The sequence below is a fragment of the Teleopsis dalmanni genome, chromosome X (assembly GCF_002237135.1).
Source record: "Teleopsis dalmanni isolate 2A chromosome X, ASM223713v2, whole genome shotgun sequence".
Taxonomy (NCBI): Eukaryota; Metazoa; Arthropoda; class Insecta; order Diptera; family Diopsidae; genus Teleopsis; species Teleopsis dalmanni.
In genome coordinates, this window is record NC_051848.1 from 75,596,915 (window position 1) to 75,619,570 (window position 22,656).

General features: G+C 27.7%; 2 protein-coding genes across 5 annotated transcripts in view; both read right to left on the reverse strand.

Moving 5' to 3' along the window:
* Positions 1-22,656, reverse strand: part of LOC119690191 (protein numb-like) — a 67,263-nt gene that overhangs the window by 20,788 nt on the left and 23,819 nt on the right. The gene's annotated exons all lie outside the window — the stretch shown is intronic.
* The window catches only part of LOC119690192 (protein numb-like), a 58,390-nt gene that overhangs the window by 11,921 nt on the left and 23,813 nt on the right, over positions 1-22,656 (reverse strand). The window lies entirely within an intron of this gene.

A 22,656-nucleotide genomic window follows, 5' to 3' on the forward strand; every position in this document is an offset into this window, starting at 1 on the left:
CAATGTATAGAAAACAACACAATATAACATAGGATAAAAACTGGTAAGGAAAGGAGAAGAACATATCCTCTATATCTATTTGGTGATATTTATTTAAAATGTCTTTTTTGTGGATTGATGGGGAGAACCATTTTCACAATAACACAACTTCAATGATTCCGTTCTTATGTATAAATTTTTATGCAATATCATATATGCAGAAATTTTTATTCTAATGTCAGACATATTTACTTTTAAAATTAAAACTATTAAAACTTAATTTTTTTTTAATCTAAATCACATACGCATTATGAAACGATAAAAATGTTTATTATTTACTCACACTTTAATTACAAAAGCATTAAAAAAATATTTACGACATAAAGGAGACATCGTAGACTTTTATGTTTTTCATACACATATGCTTGATAAGTGTGTCAATCTATTAGTCAGAGAACTGGCTCTTACTTAACTGAGATTAATATAAATCTAAGTTATATATTTATAAGATATTCAAGAACTTAGTTATTTAAGTTCAAGAAATTATACTTAATATGACACGTCGTCGAAAAAGTTATGATACATTAGTAAATAGAAGAACAGCGTTTAAATTTTTACAAAATTTTTAATCAGTCGAGTTCTATCTTAAACAATCTATAAACATAAATCCTTCACACTTTATCGAACACGAAAACGGAAATATATTTTTATTTTAAATAGGTAAGAAAAAAATAAATACAGATAAAAATATATGGACTATATAAACTAGTTATATTTTTATATTTAATCTACATCTTTATGCTCCTTAATTTAGTTCAGTTACTAAAAAAATAAATATTAGCATAAACAAAGTATAATAGGGTATATGAGTATACACATGGTGTTGGTGGTCTACCATTGGAATAGAACACTGCAAACTTGGCATAATCTTTTTTGCTTCAAACTGATTCTAACAAACGGAAGATATTCTACTCATCGAATGAAAATGTTAAGAACATCTTAACATCAGAAGTGGATAGGAGCCACCGACCCAATAATCTTCTCCTGATGCAAATTGAAGCCGGATGCTAACAGAAAATGTAACTTGTGATAGCAGATAAGATTGAAGATGAGATTCAAATATAATCGAGATTCTCTTTCCTTAGACAAAACCATTTTGTTAAAATGATAACGCAGACAATAGGTAATGACCGATCGTATAACCAATCTTTATATAATTGTAAACAAAATATAATTAATATCTTTAAAATAATTTATTGTATATTATAAAATATAAATTATATATATATATTCTATATTTTTATATATAGAATAATATATATAATGTATTGATACATATATAAATATGTTATATGTAATATAAATATTTATTTAAATATGTTTTTATGTATTATAAATATATGCCTTAATGAAATACATTAATCCGAACCTGTGTTGGGTGTCATGAATCTTCACATATTTAGCATTTTTTCACTATATTAATTAAGAATACTTTTAAATAAAAATTAGATATTTCAAAAATTTAAAGAAACACATTGAACTTAGAAGAGAAACAACAACATTTTGAATGAATTAAGTCAGAAAACAAAATTAAACGTCGCATAGCTCACGGAAAATGATTTTCTAAAAACACATTTTATCATTAATTTATTAGTTGCAATAATAATCATTCGGAACGCGTTTTTGACGACAGAAATTGTGATATGAAAAGAAATTTTAAATGTGCAAAAAATAAAAATATATTTAAGATATTATAAAGCTGTATATAAACAGATTTATGATGAATGCTATGGGATTCCGCGTTAACATATGAGCACATACAAACATATGTACATACGTAATTATTTTTAAAAACAAATTCCAGAGGTGTTCTTCACCAAATGACGCAGACTCCACAGTATTAGTCATTATTTGTAGTTCCCCACTGCAGCACAAAGCAAATACAAAAAAAAAAACCTTGGTATGCCATTGGAACTTATAAAGCAATTTATACTATTAAAACCGAACTGTTATAATTATGCTCGTATATGCTAAAACAAAAAAGAATCAACAGAATACCAGACACTTTGAAGTTCTTAGAAAATTTTGCCCTGAAGATATATTTTTGAATTCTACATACCCATAATATTTGAATAATATTATGGATATTATGCATTATGGATATTTTGGGATCCGCAAGGATCCTGTCGTTCTGGTGCCCCCGCATCAGGGGTATTTGTGGAACACAATCTCTGCATATAAGCGAACAATAGAGTGAGATTTAGAGGGATTGTTCAGGCCCTATGCTTCACTGGAGCAGATGAGGACTGCAGTAAGTAAGTAAGTAATATTTGAATAAAAAAAACATATGAGCATTAAATGTCATGAGGAAAAAGTTAAATAAATCTAATAACTCTGCATTTCAGAGATCCTCCTCATGTAAGAAACATCGCATTGCATTTTTAAAAATGCAATTCACTTTCATGAATCATGAATAGAATATTAGTTTTTTATAGCAATGTATATAGTATTATTTATTTTTTTTTTTTATCGATACATAAATTTCTAATTAAGCGCAAGCAAATTAATTATTTTTTCTTAGATAATAACAGAACTTATAAAGACATTCTCGGCAATATAAACAATTTTGTTTAGAGATGCTTAATCTTAAAGTCTAACAATAACAGTTAAGGTTTACTGTTTAGAAGTGATATCGCTTGATTCAAATCAATCACTTGAATCAAACGATTATGAATAAATCGTGATATTTTTTTTAAACAATGTATAGGGTATTATTCGTTTTTTGTTTTTGTAGATACAAAGGAACATAGATTTATTTCTTAGATAAGAACGGACCCCAAAATAATAAGCAGGGTGTTCTCAACAGGACTATAAAGGAAATTTTAGATTTGACCAAATTTAAGCTTTTTTTTTATTTTCTTTGAAAGCAAAGATTCACACCAAAACGCAATTTGGCGGTGGCCTGAACACGCGTCACTTCAATAATTGTGCAGACGCTCAAACGCGCGAGCGTTTGATGGTCATACGCACCATCAAAATAATCCGCAACCATCTATTTTATTACACATTTAACAGGAAATTAAATGGAATTGAAGCATCGTGACTGTTGATACCCACTAATTGGCTTATATACAATTAATTCTCTTTAAAAAGAGATTCTCTTTAAAAAAGTTAGGATTTTCGCTTCTTCCATTAAAAAAACCAATTAAAATCTTTCATATATTTTTTTTAAATACTGATAATGTAAACACTTACAATCTTTTATATATTTGTAGTTTTGTAATTACAGATGAACTATAAAATCCTTTTTAAACCACTAACCACTAATCACATCGTAATCAAAAACATAGCCTAATTAATAATAATAAATATGAAGAAAACAAATTCTCACACAAAAAAACTTAAACTACTAATTCACACGCTTTTATGGAATATGAAGTACAATCCTTAGCTTTAAGGATATGCAGTCTATAATTTCAAAGAGAGAAAAGAATTCGTTAACACTGGTGTGCAAACATGTATTTCATATGTGCATTTTCCTCCCCTACACTTTTTACAATTTTTTTTTAAATTTCAATAATTATCGTGTTTGAGTTTTAACCACCAAGTTCCTTTTTTTACCTATGTAAGGATAATTCAAAATTTAATTTGTCAACAATTGCAAATAAATTCTCATAGTTGAAAAAAAATTGAATGAAGTAGTTGTGTGACAAGGGGCAGAAGGGTACTTATGCAGCGAGGAATTCTGTTTTTTTTTTAACCGTTTATAGTTTATAGTTGCTTTACTTAATTTAAATACCGTGAGAACTTTCACATTTTGACTTTGGAAAACACGCCATATCAGTTATTTTTAAACGGTTTTATTAATGATTACTAATATGAGTAATAACAGTATATACTCATATCTGTATATGGTACATACAATAAAAATAAAGCATTTTTAAATACAAACATAAACAAATATAAAACTGTGTTTACACTTACAGTTATCGCAACGCATTAACACATTTTTGTATGGATTTTGTATGGTTAATGTATGGATTTTCTAAGAAATATGACGCTCATTGCTGTACAAAAATTATATGTATGACCCTAATTATTTAAAAAATAATAGACTTAAGTAGACTTTAATTTTTTTAACAAAAAATAATTGGAAAAAACTTAGAACTTGTTAGTTCCTAAACCCACAAAAGAATTTTTATTAACTTAAGTTTCTATTTGCACACACAAAAGTAAATAGAAGAGAATTCAACTCAACTCTTTGTCAACAGAGCGAGGACCATAAACTACTAGAGCATTGAATCATCATCATCATTAGTGGTACAACGATCCTAGTTGAATCTTGGCCTTCCGTGAGGGCATTAAATAAAAAGATTTAAATTTTTTATGTAAACAATGAAATTACGTACTTTACTAGGCCTATTTACAGCAATAGCTCCCAACCTTTTTTAACCGGGTCACTATGATATTTTTGTTATTAGTAGAGACCACACAGTTTAAGAATAAAAATCTATATGATTATTTTAATATACTTTATGTAACTCTGGTATAATGTATGATGCATTGTGTAAATTCATAGGTACATTATATAGGCTATAAAATAGGTATATAACTATTTAGAAATTTATTTTGCATATTTTCTAATAAATGAGGTCTCAATGGACAAACTACAATCTATGTATCCATATCGTAGTTGGGTACCACTGACTAACAGGAACAAACAACTTTATTGTAATGTATATAATGTATCTATTGTAAACGCAAGTTGAGAGTTCAGAACTAGGAAAAGTTGAAGATAAAAGATTGCCTAACGTAATCAGCTTAGAAAGTAGAGAGTATATTTTTTCTGTTGATTTTAAAATTACTATTATTTAATATTTGAAATCAGCGACTGCACAAAATTTGCAAAAATATACATAAATTCATACCCAATGCATAAATGGTTTTTGATAATATAATACTAATATGTTAATATTATACTGAAATAATATGTATTTCAGTATCCTAATATGCATAAAACAAATATTTGTTTTGTTCATCTCTTCTAAGAAGGAAAAATATCGTCTTCTACCAAACTTAGCATTAATGTAGTGCATGACGATAACAAAAATATATACACACTTGCGGCTTAGTCTCATATCCTTACAAAGACCGTTAATAGGAATGCACCCGAAAATTCACACGCTCCTTTGTTAAGCATAAATAAGAGCATAATTTGAAATTTCCCATCATAGACAGGCAAGCTACGTGTGTAATTCAACGTTGATGATTTGAATGTTAAGTGAATGTTGTGTGTTTGGAGTAATTCCTGCGCACCCTTAACGGTAGAATAACTACTCTGCATGTATCTACCATGGTATATAAATATGCAAGCTACAAGCATTCAGCTATTAATGAGAAACATAAAAGGAGATGCGTCAAGGTGATGCACATTTTCACACAGAGACCAAATACTGCCTTTTTACAGTGCAGAGGATTAATTATTGCTCTACATACGCATTCAAAGTGTCATAATATAAACGCTTTTTGTGCATAAAAATAAATATTCACATACTCATCGAGATTTATTGGAATATTAATATTACTTAATTTATATGAAATATTACGAAAAGTCCTCAAGCGTATGATTTCGATGAGCACATGCATATCAGGACGCGTCCTAAACAAATAGAAGCATTTGAACTGCAAGCATAATGGCATTATCAACACCCATAATTAGTGCACATCAGTTATACTTTATGGTATACTTCAATAGATACAAAGTTTATTTTGAACATGAGCTAACCTTGAAAGAGATGTTAATATGTCAATGAGATTAAGAAAACTATAATCTTTTATTTATAATTATAAAAATATCTCACCATATAAATACCTTGTCGTTAAGTTAAAGTCTAACAAAAACAGTTTAAGGTTCAGTAACATATACAGTTAATGATATCGCAATAGACCAGCAGGGTCTAAGTTGCTCTAACAGTAAAATAGCATAACTTAAAGTTGAACAATATGTATTTGCAAAAAGATAAACAATTTTAGAAGCATTTAAATATATTCAAGACACGAAATTATAAATTATATACATAAATATGTATATAAATATAAAAATATTTATATATTTTTATGCTACTAACTGTTAACGCTTGTAAAAGCAACCTCCTGTATACATGGAAGTCGTTTTTCAAAACTGTTATTAAACTGTTAATTCTTATAAAAGTTGAAAAGTAGTATACATATTTATTAATTAAATAAATATAATAAATATTTATTTATAATAATTGAATAGGTCACGTTTAAATTGTTTCTTACGTACAGTACTACAACCAGGCGAGTGAGACAAAGGACAGGTCAAATATTCAAACTGAATTTTAAAAATTATTTTTATAGAATTATTAATTATATTTATAAAATTTCTAATTTTACTTATATATTTTTTTGTATAATATTTTCTAACAATTTCCAAATACAAATTAACAATACTATTCACATACCCATATTAATGTTCAAAGGCATTACTAATGGCTCCTTTCTTGAGCGCTATTACAGACACTCTTTTTGCATAAACAACCTTTAAAAGAACTTCCTATGAAGTTCATTGTATTAAAATAAAGAAAATTACTACCAAACTAAGCTGTTTATATGGCGAGTCCTTCCGTTGGCAACACCGTCTGTCCACGCACATAGCTGGTATATAAGATTCCTTAACAAAAATCATTCAAATTCGTAGAAAAACAATTTTTATTTTCAAACATTTCTATACAAAAAAAAAAATTGCATTTTCTTCAATGAAATACATTACGAAAACTATGGCAAACTGCATAAACTATGGTAACCATAAATCATGCCGTAGAATCAGGTAGAGTTTAAAGAAATATGAAAACAATATCAAAAATATCGAACTGAACAGAAGTGAGTTCAAGTACTGAAGTGACTTCTGATAGCACTCAGCTTTTTAGTAACTATTCAAAATATCAGTTTAGTTCATTAGGTAGTAAAAAATAATTCAAAGAAATGAAATAGTCATTTAAGTACTATCTGCATTTAAATGCAGTTAATTAAGCAACAAATAAGTTCCACATATGCAACATAAAAAATAAATATATGAACTATATAATGTATAATGTAACTATAATGTACTCCAGTGATAGCCAAAACTACTAAGAACTGCCAAACTATGACCCTTACATAAAGTTACGTACTGCCTATTCGAAACTACCAAGAACTATTGTCAAACTAATAATTCTCATAGAAGTTAATTTCTATATACTCAGATGATTTTCAAAAACATCGAGCTGTTACTTCTTATAAAACTCAATACTTCTCACAAAAGTTATCTTCTATATATGCGAGTTATTTTAGAATCTACCATGTATTACTACTGAACTGTTAATCCTTATAAAAGTAAGCTTCAAAATAATTTAGTTATTTACAAAACTACACATAGACCCTTATACACTTGTATAATTTCCGATTCTGCTAAAAACTACTACCAAACTAATAATCTTTACAAAAATTACGTGCTATTCACTAAGATGATTCTCAAAACTATCAAGAACTACTATTAAACTATTAATCATAACAAAAGTTAGCTTCTATATATTTGAGTTATATTCAAAATTACTAAGAATTGTTATCGAATTATTAGTCTTTACAAAAGTAACCTTCTATATACTATTGATCATTAACTAACGATACCTTTATTAAACGAACGATCTAAGCGGAACTCTGTCTTAACAATACAATGTTTATATTTCCCAGTTTTTTCTCATACGAAGTATTTTCTGTCAAACGGACAATTCGCTTCATCATTATCAGTTCCTGTACCTCTCACTGGAGTATAGAGCCTTAAATTCGCTTAACCGGACGGAATTTGAAAAGAGTTTTAAAAGAATTTTAAAAGAACTTTAAATTCGGAGAAGTTTACTATAGACAATGTTGGCAACTTTTGTAGATAATAATTTTTTGAAATCAATTTGATAAATAATCGATTTAATCTTATAATCAAAACAATAGAAATTGAAACCAGAAATGAAATGTAGTGAATTTGAAGATATCATCATATCATACGTATATTCTTATCTGTTTTTTTAGTTGCACTTTAGACAAAGTCCGACGTTATTTTACTGTTAATACACAAATCTTCTAATCAATTCGCAAATAAAATGTAATTATTTAGACTGATTTGGTACTACACAAATAAATCACAGAGCATGCAAAATTATATGAACGCGAATGTATTTATATAATAAAGCATAATAAGTTTTTGTAAATATGCCAAAATAAAGCCAAAACACGCGCTTGGCATTACTTAAGGGTACATTCAAAAAAATTATGAATTACAATATGAAATATTATGAGCAAACTAATTTAATTTTTAGCCGCTATTATCTTTGGTGTCACAAGGAAGAATGTGCGCTTGACATTTACTTCAATTTGCAAAACAAAAATGTTTTCATACGTATTTGCACGTATTTATATAAACGTCTTAACTTTATTAACATTATAATACAAAGCACATAGGCAGCCTGCTTTATATTCAGATACGACGACTGTATCATCGCAACGACAACATTTAAAATTTTATCTGAAAATATGTTATACTTAGTCAAGATAAGAAGAGCATCTTCCCAACAAATCTACTTTTTCAACTTTTTAGCTTTTTGCTGTTTATTCGCTTATGACATTAAAACACTAAAACAGATACAGCACAAAATAAATATTTTTTTAAAATTTAATTTTATAATACACGCAAAAGAATTTGCCAAGATAAAATTTATCGTTTTCATTTTGCCTAAAGAAATTCAGGCAAAATGTCACTTCCAATAATGGAAAACTACTAATTTTCATAAAATTAAACAGTTCGCAAATAAACCAGATTACTCTACAAAAACAAAGGTATAATACCGGAAGTCATCTGTATACAATATTACAACTATAAAAAAAAACCAACTTAACTAGCTTTTGCAATTTACTATTTAAGCGGTTTATGCTAACGAAAAATTACTTCACAAAATTTTTTGAAATAAGAAAAGTCCTAAAATAATCATGGCTGATCATCCTCATCCACCTATCAAAACTATTTCAAAGTCACAGATAATGGACACAAAGTGGTCATTAAATTTAAAGAGCATTGCCAATTGCTGCAATAATTCACAGTCAATTTTTCTTGATAGATAAACACCCACTGTTAACTCAAAGCAGCTCCACGAAAAGATTAAAGATCCACAATTTTATTCAATTAAAATTTTCAAGCTCATTAAACTGGTTTGTCTAGACAACCGATACTCACTCAGATACTCAAAAACTGTTTTTTGTCATTGCCGCGTTATGGTTGAAATAATGAATCTTTACAATAGATATTCAAATTTTTAATACTGATGACGTCAGATATTATCTGCTAGTTAATGTTATCAAAAATAGCCATGACACGTACAGTTAAATATTTGATATTAGTATTGTCATTTGATTGAATACAGCTTAAAGTCATATTTAAGAGAACCATGACCACATACTATAATATAATTAAATTAACTTTTTCTGTTTTTGTAATTAAATCCAGCAGCTATTTATTTGATTGAGCTTAAATTTTTCATTTTTATACAAATTTTAACAACAACAATCAAAATAGAGATCCTAAGCGAATATGATTAATAATTGGATACTTCTATAAAACTAATTAATATATTTTATTTATAAATGTTGGACATGAGAGCAATAAAATGGCAGACTCCCAAGCAAAGAAGGGTGGGTGCATGTACTAATTTAATTGATCCAGAGCCCTTCTGCGGGGTAACAAATAGCTTCACAAATAACTTATCAATATAAACGGGAGAAACAACATCTACTTGAACACTGAAGAGCCCAAACATGCGACAGTCAAGAAGATTCATTGATCCTGAACACATCAAAGTTGATGCTATCCTTGGCCTTAGTGGAAACGACATTAAAATCTGCACTGAACTTCTTGCAGAGCGCTGTAGACTTAATTACCACATGAAGATTATAGATGTGGTAGAAAGTGACTCCTGTCGACTCTGTAATGAGGACAAGGAAACATCAGAACATATTCTATGCAACTGCCCAGCGGCTGCAAGAAGTTAACTCGACTACCTTGGAAGCGGGATCTTAGTCCGAAATTCCAAATCAAATAGTCCCAAAACAAGACTTATAAATAGTCTATGTTTTAGTTGGGCATTTAGGCGCACAATAGATATTTTAGGTCGGGGTGCATTCATAGCCTATTATTTAATAATAAATTTATATATATTTACTAAATAAAGTTAAACAGATTTTTTTTTTAATTTTTTACCATTATATTCAGGTAATGATACTCATACCGTGCACATTCCTATCGAACACCAACTTTTTATATATAGGTATAACTAATGAGTACTACAATCGTCAATAGGGTAAATTCTGAATTGATGTATTGTTAAAATTTTTTCCGAAAAGTTCCGAAAAGATAAAAGTTAGAAGTTGTCAATGAGGTAAAGACAACGAATAGTCGATAAATTAATACCATATGAGTTTTATACAAAAAATCGATTACAACTGTAGATTGATGAGAGTAATGTCCAGTTGTCTCTAAACTTCAGTTTATAAAATATTTTCTTATCTTGTATCTATTAAGAGGCATTTTAATCTCAATAAAAACAAAATTCACCTTATTTATCTATCTGTCACTATTTCAATTATTTTAAATATACTTTTATTGCTCACAAAAACAAAATTTCGAACAATTTTATTTTGGTATTCACAGTTCAATTGCTTCGTTTTGCCGTGCCTTGCAAATTAATTTTTTAAATCTTATTTCCGTTTATTTGCGTTTAAGTAACAATTTTCATTTGAAAATAGTTCACCTTTTTTACTATTTTAAAATTTTACAATACTTTTTATTTTACTAATTATTTAAATTAGCGAATATTTAATCATTGCGCACTCAAGCGCATCTACTGCTTTGTAGTGGACTTAATGCCATTATTAAATGTCGTTCACACTAACCTTAAACCGCACTATGCCATTAAACAAAATCTAATTAATCAGTTCAGTTTTATTTTATCAAAACCAAATATTTGCACTCAATTAAATAGAACTCTATTCAGAATTTGCTCTTAGTCAGATAGACTAATAGATAACTAAAACATTGAAATTAATTACTGGCAACATGCAGGTCTATATATCATAAAGGTAAACAAACTAGAGTCCCAACACTAATAAAAAAACATATCTCTAATAAAATCTATAAACTGTACTGAGGTGTATATTAGAGAGCATGCAGAAAAGTCAAGGAAAATATATCTTAATTTTAAATAAAATGTACAACTTTATAATGTATATATCACAAAAAAGTGGGAATTAAAGGAAATTAAAACTTGGTTATTAAGCCCATTGCTTATTATCTAGTTTTGTTACAGTGCAAACATTTTAGATCTTCATAAAATATTTATTACTGATAGATGTGGGAATGGCGATATATATACATATATAGCAATGGAATATATTATATATGATATGATATTATATATGATATTCTGACTACAAAAATTATAATCATATAAATTTTAATTTTACAGCACATTATTTTGAGCAAATTTTACAGTAAGCGGTACATAGTCAGCATGAGTCTTTGCTAAATGGGTCCTTTACTTAATATACTGCTTAGGTCTTGAATGGTTTTGCCAGTAAATTTTATACTATCATATAATTTCTACCTAAGTATTTGATCAACTGTTCCTCCTTGTTTCTTTTGCAGTTATGTTTATACGTGGTGTCTTCCAAGCCGTACACATAACCTCAAGTATATATGAAGAAGGTTTCACTGTACACATTTGTTCACAACGCACGGCACTGATTGTAACTGAGATTGTAGCTATTCAGAGGGCGACACATGGAGACTGTGTGTCAACTTGGAGAGAACAGTAACAAGAATCGTGCTGGCATTTACCAAGGCAAATGCAATTAGTCAATTTTTCTTGTATTCCTTGCTAACTCCCTATTAGGCCATTGGTGAAAGAAAAACTTTGAAAGAGATCTCTATTATAAACAATTGTTGCCAAAAAATTATTTTTAATTATTTATAATATAACTTATCTGAACATTCGTAATTTCAAAAGCATTGCTATTTTTTGAATTCGAATAATTACTGCAGCCGACTGTTTAAAAAAAGAATTTCGAAATTCTAGCGGGATTACAGATTAATGGCTAGTATTTAAGCCGATTAAAGTATGAAAAAAATTATTATCATTTAGATAAAATTTTATTTTCTTTTGATAAAAATTAAATTAAAAAGTAAATATGAGAAATACTATGGTATGATATATATGAGTATACAAACCATTAAACTGATTATACCTGCATCTTATAATAACAGAGAAAAAATTTCAATGAAAAGTTTATTACTCAGAATTTTTTACTTTTTTAAAGAATGGTTTATTAATAAGTTAATTGATTGGGTGAGATTCACGTACACATATTGTGTTCGTGTAGAAAAACATTCTTAAATAATACCAGAAATGAGATAAGCAATCCTAGTTGATTGTAACATAAGGTAAGAAGTAAACGATTTTTGTATAATCATTACAAAATATCTTTGGGCAACAATGGAATAAAGGAAATGAACCTAGATATAACAATCGGTCAATGTTGACTTATGAGAATTCTCCAACTTCATCTGGAAAACCAAATTGTTTAACAAAGATAGTATGTGAAGTCATTTTAAAAGCAATGGTTAGTAAAGCTCGCCTTCTTTTGTCAATCTTAAGAGCATCCCAATGGACAATAGACAATAATTGTTTAGGAACATTAATGTTGACGTTCACACAAGCAAATGCCTTTTAAACCTAACCTAACCTAACAATAGCAGATACAACTCTAGAGAGCCGGACTTATATGTTTAGTTTTTTGTCGTGCTATGGTTATCGTTTGGTTAAACGGTATCCGCCCTATACCCTTAGAAAAAGAATAACGATATTAGTATAATATATTATATTATACTAATTCACAACTAACTTATCAATAGCAGATACAACTCTAGAGAGCCGGAGTTATGTGTTGTGCTATGGATATCGTTCTATTAATATATTAGTAAAAATATTTAATTGCATATAGTAAGATAAATTTTAATAAAATTAATTTCAGCGAAAAAAAATTCTCTAATGAACTACGTAATAGATAAATAACATATTACATAGTTCCTCCCTTTGAAAGATGACGAAATATCTTTCGCTTAATTAACAAAGTTACTTGAACAATGACTATTGTCCCATAGACCTAATTGGAACATTATTTATTAATTAATAAAACTTATTAACATTTTTATAGCTTTTCTAAATCAAAACTTCTGTATTCATTTTTGGAATACAACAAAGCATGTCAAAGATAGAACCATACACAAGATATATTCCTATATTTGCAATGATAGCTTTAAAATATATAGAATTATTTTCTTGTTAAAAATTTAGTTTCAAATTTGTGCCAATTACCTTTCATAAAGTTATTGAAAAATAATTTAATGTTGAATTTTTAAGGAATTCACATTAAAATTTACTTGCATTGTTATATGAAACAGTTTATATACAGAACATTTAATTTTATTTTATGTCAACTTATTATCACTTTAATAATAATATATAATATATTAATTTATTAATATTTAACTACAACAATACAAATAGTTTTATTTTATAGAAATAATACAATAGAACAAGAAAGGTGTATTGTTTTCTTTGGAGATTTGAGCTACAAGTCTCTCAATTCCTCTGCATTTTCTTTCAAGCTACCCAGATCAATCCTTATTATAAAGTGGGCTTACTTGCTTTTAGTAGATTTATTTAACTCCATATATTAAATTGTAATACCTTGACATAATTCTTGAATTTGGTAATAAGAGCAAATCTAGAATTGGATAAAGGTTACACGGTCAAAACTTACACGATTCCAAACTCGAATCCTATTTTCAGTTCAGATTTCGTTTTAGTTTTCATTTTCTTTTGGTATCAATTTTTTAAGTAATTATTATTATCTTATTTTGACTTGCATGTGCTTATATAACCAAGCTTTATAAAGAAATAATGTATATCACACTTTCGGAATAACAACAATATGCATTATCCTGCTAAATTGAATTCATATCAATTATGAAGTAAACCCTTTCACTCCACTCACCCATGCAGTTATTGTTCAACTTAACTCAATTATATAAATTAAAAGGCACTTGTGTAAAAGAAAAAGAGTTGAATGATTGAAATGATATTAACATTACACATTCATAATGACAGCAATTAATTATCGAACCATTATAATAAAAGCGTACACTGCACATGAATTGCATTTCCTAATGGAATTCATATCAATAATTTGATAATTGAGTTCGTATCAATTGCGAAATGAAACTCCTTTACTTTAATCACGCACGCAATCAATGGTCAACTTAACTCAATTATATACATTAAAATTTATTTATAAAAAATTATAGAGATGAATGATTAAAATGAATTCAAAAAGTATATTTATTAAAATAAAATTAACAAAAAAATACTGTTCGCATTAACATTAACACTATCTCTTTAAAATGGCAACAATTAACGGTTAAACTAATTTAAAAATAACATACACTGTATATGGATTGCATTCTTTAATTGAATGCATAACAATTACAATTACAATTTATTTACTTCAGTCGTGCACGCAGTCAGTCTTCAACTCATTTATTTAGAAATAATTTTTTTTTTAAAACATACTTTATTGGATATGAACAGTACAATCTTAACTTTTTATTAGTTTATTACTATTGCTGAATTGTACTTAATAGCTATTAAGTAATACGTGTGCGTGTTTACTATACCAATGTTTAGCTCCCATAAAAATAATAAATAAATAAAATATAAAATATAATTCCAAGACCATTGAGATTATGGGTACTTGGCACTACTCAAAACGGCTGTTTAGTCAGATAAAAATTAAATTAATTAATAAATAATAAAATTTTATTGTTGTGATTTACTATTTTTCAAAATACCTCTCTATTAAAAACAATAATTTATATTAAGAATTTAGTTCCTTTTGTCAAAACGGACATTAAAAAACTATTTAAGTCAGCTATGTAGTGTCTAAGTTAGTGTCTAAAGACCTAAGTGCATTTCCTAACTGAATTCATATCTATTACGAAGCAAACTTCTTCAATTTAGTCACGCACGCAGTCAGTGCACAACTGAATTAATTTATTTACATTAAAATTGTGACCTAAAACCAAAGTCAAATGCATTTCTGCGTCAAATGCGTTTTTGTATTAGTCCGTTTGAAGTCTCTCAAAAATCTCGGTTGACTAGATTTCATATAAATTGTTAAGCAGTTATAATTTACTAAAATTAATTTTTCCAACAAAATTAACACATACATATATCATACATTTAGCTTATAAACCAAGAAGATATTTTGCGCAATAATTAACAGGTAGATGGAAAAATAAGACTAATATGAATTTATCTCATCAAATTGAATAAAATTAAGTACTAATAAAACTTCTTACATTCACCTGAATGTAAATGAAAATCTGTTAACCAAAGATCAATTTTAGTATACAATAAAAAAACTAATTATTGTTAGAAACGAATTTTATACCATCATATGTATATCATATATTTTTTGTATATTTAATTAAATTCCAAAGTTATTACTTTTTGAAGCTCAACACAACGTTATAAACCTATTTCTGAATCTTACAGAGATTGCAAGTTCCAAGTACAAACACAATGACATTGACTACTCAATTTCAGTTTTTCTGTTATTTCTGTTAGTACAGCACGTGATTTTAACCTCCACCTAATTATGCCGTACTGAAGTTATTCCGAAAGAGCGAAATACTGCTGAAGTACAGCACATTTTAGACTGACTTTGTTAAGCAAACTTCAGCTGGTATATTCAGCAACGCTTTTACTCCAAGTAATACCTTAAGCTGAGCTCTTCATGTACTGCCTGAGCTTAATGATCAATCTCTAAGACTCTAAAAAGAGTATCAATATTAGAAAAAGATATTATTATTTTTTTTTCTTTTTTTGAGGTAGAAAAATAATGCTTCGATAACACAAACAGTTGCAGAGTCAACCTTTTTATTTTCGCGCTGGGTGAGAACCAATGCAACTGAACTGCAGGTACGACAGACAACACAAAGAAATAAACAAACACAAAACCGGTTTCGCAGTTGTTAATTACATACTCATGAGAAACGAATACCTTCACGGCTGGAACATAATGCAAAGCAAAAAGCAAAAATATTTCATTCTCATGCTTGTCAGTAGCTTGCTGCGCTTACTGACGCAGGGGACCGGGATCTCACTCTATGCATACACAACCATGCATGCGAGTAAATCTATGAAAACCATTGATTTGAAATCGTTGGCTCGAAACCATATGTAAAAACATTTATTAATTATTTATCAACTGAGTTGTCAATTAAAGCTTTAAGCAATTTCTTCGATGACTAAGAAGACGCTCAGCAATCTTCTAACCTAAGGAGTAGTTTGGATATTGGATATATTTTATCTTCCATCTAAAGGAATATAATTTAATAAAATAGACACAACACAATGCTACAATATTTAAAAATCATATACAATATTAAAGAAAAATCCATCTAAACAAAATCATCTAAACCTCAACTTTCTGACGCGGTTTCAAGAGCGTCCAGGTCTACGTTCCAGCGCCATTAATCGAGTTCGACAATGAAGTACCATTCAGAACTCCCAAAAAGGACTACACAAGCAAATCCTTGCAGACAACAACAACAACAACAGTTTAACTCACTCACATACATCTATTTTCAATCTATTAAATATTCCAAAATTACTTTATTTCAAGTTTTTGCACTTAAGTGGCTTTGGAAACTAGAAAGTCAGAAAGTCAATTTTCTATAAATTTTCATACATTTTTTTTTTTTGTAAATTTTGCTTTCTTCAATTTTCGTCTACCAATATATTATTAGCAATTTTTGTAAAGCAATTTTCTATCTATTGCGCACCACTCTATCTATAATCTGGAGAAATGCAAAAATATATTTTTTAAGAAATCAACTTTGAATCACAATAATTTTCGAGCCCATTAAAGTAAATAAACGTTTGATATGAACAAAAAAAGTTATTTTATATCTCTCTCCTTTTCGTTACATATTAAGACCTCAAGACCTTTTCGGGTATACTTTTTATAGCCAACCAATTTCATTATTATTGAAAATAGATCCTTTTTGCTGTAAGTAGTCAACATCTACATTTGTGCTTTGTACAGTTTGGAGGCATTAATTATATGACATATAAATTTCGAATTTAGAAAAAAAATTAAGGGATTTCTAGTTCCACAGTCGTACCAAGTTTGTTCAAATATTTATAATGATTTGTATATTTCTAATCATTTTTAAAATCAGGAAAAAATTTGTGAGATTCATTTGGAATATATGCCAAATTTATTGGAATATTTCTAATGCAGTGAAAGAGTTAGCAGTGGCCACATATATTATAGAAATTCATGATCAGCTCAACAAAACGAATCGGATAAACGATGTCTATCTACAAGGCAGCAATTTATTAACTAGGTTAGGTTTGATACATGTAGAAGGCTCGTACGGAATATTTCGTAAGTTCTCACTAACTAACAGAACATATCAAATAAACATGAGCAGAAGATATTTTCTAAATACATTATAGATACATTATATCTTAGTCAACAAATGATTGCAATATAAAATGGAAATAAAATGAGCTTATATTAAAAAATTAAACTATATTGAACTGAATATAAAAGGATAATTAAAAAAAAATATATCTGAAAATATTGAATAATCAGTAGATAATGGATTTATAATGGATAACTAGCAAAGTTTCGGCAAACGAAAATTTTTTATTATTATATATGTATATATTCGAAAAAAATATTTCGTGATTTTAGAAATTTTATGTTTAATTAATACATTAATAGCTATTGTTTGGGAAATCATAGAGTACAATTGTGCTTTCTAATACATTTAAATGAACTAGTTCAATGGTTCGCTCTCCTAAAGTGAGGAGAGCGAAGAAGTTCGGTCTTTTACCTTAAAAGCACAAAGAATATTTTAATTATTTGAATTGATTTTGAGTAAGAATATTTAATTCAGTTCACGTTAACATCCTAAGGAAGAGAAGAATTGAATGAATGAAATAAATTAAAGAAGTCTTTTACTGAAATACAATAAAGAACAAAACTCTATGCGTGTCTATATTGGAACGTTCTTTTGCCAAAAGCAAACGAATAATTGGAAGCGAAAATTAACTAATTAATTAAAGCAATTAAAGTTTTTATTATTAACTGGATGTGTTAGAATCTCGTTTATAAGAATTTATAATTTTTTTTCCAAAAAAGAAAGCAAATTTTTTATCGAAAAAAGTTTTTTTTTTGTTTTTGTTACAATGAGCAATTTCTGTTAAATTTATTATTCAGATTATTTCTATTATACCCAGACGGGGCTTCCACCACAACATTTATTGCAGAATTAATATGATTCATGTTTTTACTAAAACAAAAAATTTATATTTTGAAGAATTTGATAGTGAACTTAGTATGAGAAAATAATAAACCACCTAGAGCTTGCAAAAATTTCTTCTATTTCTAAAAAAATAAGTCTTCATTATTATGTAAAAGTTGTTATAAAACGAAGTTCTGTAATGAGCTTAATTCTGTGATTTTTCTTGGATCATTACTAAAAGATCTATATTCTAATTAAAGTGTAATAATCGCATATAAAAAACATTTAAATAAAATTTTAAATTTAAATATTTTGATTCATATTTAGCAAACTCTTTTAAAGGCATCTAAAAATACTTGGAATGAGTTTGCTACTACGAAGTAAGTTCGTTACGTAAAGTTTAAAAAGGACGGTTATGATATGGTTGTTGATTTATTTTAATTTATATAAAAACCGCTGTTAACGTTAATGTAAATAAAATAGAAGCTGTCATAAATTAAAGCTGAAAGTATCTGCAAATAATGGATAAGGCCGCAAACAAGTGATGACTGTCGCATTCTGATAAGTGACGTCAAATGTCAAATGAAGTGAAATAATATATATTAGCAAGTGGAACTGTGGAAACAATGTAGAAATACATGTACAACAGTCACAGGCTAGATAAGGTAAGGTTGAATCAAGTAAGAATAAAACCAGCAAACTCTGTGCAATATGCATTCATATGTATATCATATTCATAAAATCCGATTTAGGGAAGATAACGTGCATATGAGAAATTTCTTCCCAGCTCAGTTAATTTTAATTAGTTAAAAGATGTGGAAAATTTTTTTCCATCTTAGTTAATCACTTTAACAATTAGTAATTTCAAATTTTCTGAAAATAACCTAATATAACAGATTCATTCAAAGGTTATATATATATATATAACATACATAATGTTATTCCAATTCCCTTGCAAATATTACATAGATTGCAAATATTACACATATTATTAAAACCATATGTACATAATTAATTGAGTATATCAACTATGTTAATAGAAATAAACGGAGTACCAGATCCCAACGGAGCGGAGTACTGCGACCATAGTTCATCTTTTGTGCTGAACTGTTTTAATAATAACAGTTGAATTATATTTAGAAACAGTAACTGTTTTTTATATTCAGATCATTCAGAATTGATGATTAGTTGTTGTGGAGTTTATTATTGTTTTCATAGTGAAATACTCGAAACTTAGATAGGTATGTGAGGAAAAAAAACGGGTTGTAATACCAAAAACATATGTGAAAGTGATTCAAAAAGTAGAGAAAACTAGTAATGTGAAAAACGAATTTAAACATACAAATATGTATTGTAGTTAGCTCCATAAGTCGATCGGTATTTGCTTATCAATTTTAAAGAAACAGAAAGGTTAAGGAATTTATAAATCTATTCCAAAGGTATATATATATTAAAGTAGTTAATGCAATAATGAATACATTTTATTTCCTACTCAAAGAAGTTAAAAAGTTAATTTTGTATTTGTCAAAAATTAAATACATTTACCTACAATTTTTCAGATTTTACGTCTCGATTACGATTTCATTTTTAGATTTTACGTCTCGATTACGTATTTTGATAACATTCGATACGCTTTTTTTTTTGTCGATTATGCCCTTTTGTCGGTTATTATCGACACTGGTATTATTGAAGATATCTGTTTTCGAAGTTGTACATTTTACATGAAACCCGACACTTCCATCCCTAGTTGTTGCTAAAAACAGTTTTTGTAATTAATACGAAATTTATATTATCAGTGGCCGCTAGATGGCGTGTCATAATTTTAAAACCTTGTAACAAGCTATATCGATATATAACTGTAATGGAAAAAGTTTTTAAATTTACTAAAATTGTTAAGTTGCAGATTTATTACCAAATATTTAATATCTTATTTAAGAACAGAAATCAGAACCTAAATTTTTTATATCACTTGTATCAAATTTTAAATGCAATGAGAAAACATCTGTCCTAATTGTTCAGATTATATGACAGATATAGGATATAAATTTTCAACATTGATCATTCCAACAAAGCTTTAATTTTCTAAGTTCCTTTTGCTTATCTCCATAACTGAGAGTCAAGTATATATGGTATTAAAGAAACAGATTCTTATACAGAGAGATCATTTCATCATCTTTAATTTAACAAATGTATATTTTTTATATGATTTTCAATATCTGCGTCTCTGAATCACAAATATGGCCGCAAACCTAATACACCCTTCCAATATTTTATGTGTGAAATGTAAGGAAAATAAATTAACTTCAAACAAACAAATATGCAAAACTTGTATGCAATATGAACTTTTCTGAACTAGACCACCATTATTAGTTAACAACAACAACACTAAATATAATATGTTAATATTATGGTAATATTAGATACAATATTATCTACGCATGCATGTTAAAGCATGCATAGGTTAAAATTCTTAAATTGTTTTATTTAAAACATACAAAACGTGGACTAGTTTATTAATGCTAACATAAACAAGGCTATTGCAGCTTTCCATCATTACGATGATTCTAAGGATTCCTTATACATGATGCCCTATTGTGTTTTACTATAGCTTTATGTAGAATTTAAAGGAAAATTGATCTTTAATTATTAAAATTTCTTGAGCTATCATAAAACGGTGCATTAGTTCACATATAGTCTTTAAACTTAATTGATACCATCATAGATGACGGTGTTCTAACAAATACAGAATCCATACATTTCCTATATTTGTTAGTTTTAATACCATCGTTTATATATATATTTATATTTATATATATATTTATATTTATATATATATTTATATTTATATATATATTTATATTTATATATATATTTATATATATACATATATTTAAGTATTAAACCTATGTTTCTGTTTGGGTCTGCGAAGACTCTCCGAAGAGTCTAAAATTATTTTTGACTACTACTAATAAATAAGTCTTTTTATAGTTCTGTTTGGAATCGTTTGGAATTATTTTCCAGTGTTAGTAAATGCGTTTGAGGACTCTCTTCTACTATTGCTAGTGGTTATCAAATATCGACCAACCAGTTTTTACCTATATACCTTTATTCTATAAATATATTATTGTATTTTAAGATACAAATAATATAATTATTACATTTATATTTTAATATAATTTTAAAATTTTATTATTATTTGAGTTGCTCAAAAACAATTCGGTTAATTAAATAAATTGATTTAGCCATAAATTTGCCATATTCATTGCGAAACATTGGAATAAGAGAATAAAACGTTTAAAAACAAAATATATTTAATTATTATAAAATAATAAAACATTTTCATAAGTGCAGAGCAGATTCTTTAAACACAACATCAGTTTAATTTAAGATCATTATGTTCGACTCCACCAGACAATTTTTAAAAAATTATACAAGTGTTTTATGGTTACCTATATACTATATGTATATATATATATATATATATATAAATCAGATATATACTGAATAACTGAGTATATAGTTAACATGAATACACAATATACAAAAACAAAAGTTTCTTTCACACTTGTGTTTATAAAACAGGGTCTTTGGGTAGGTCATTATAATGATACCGAGTGCTATCAGAAAAATTAACTGTGCTGAACATTAACATCAAGAATCCAAGTAATTAAAAAATAACTAAAGCTATAAAATTCCCTGTCAAGACAAGTTATCGAATGTAAAAAAAGATTAGATTTCTCGCATTAAGAGAATAAATCAGGAATTTGGTAGAATTCTTCAGAACCAAAAAACATTTGTAATCCATACAGAGTGGTTGGTCTGCATAGTATTTTATGAGCCCAGTTTTGTGAAAAACCTCAGTCTTAATAATAAAGCTCTACTGCCTAATTAATTAACAGTTGATTTTACTGACAAGAACCTATTTTGGTTTGGAGACAGTGAGGCCAACTTTTTGATAATACAATATACGGTGAATGCCAAGACAAAAATGTAGAAGACAACGACATGCCAACAGAGACTGAAACACAGGAATGCGCAGATACGCGCTGCCAACTAAGCTCAAAATTCCGAAGAATTGAAAACTTGTTTTCTTTAAGCTTGTTTTACATGTTACAGGTCTGTTTTAGCATTATGAATCGAATCGGCTATCTGCTGTCTGTTTAATTAATTTTCTTGTTTCTTGTATTTCTGTTATT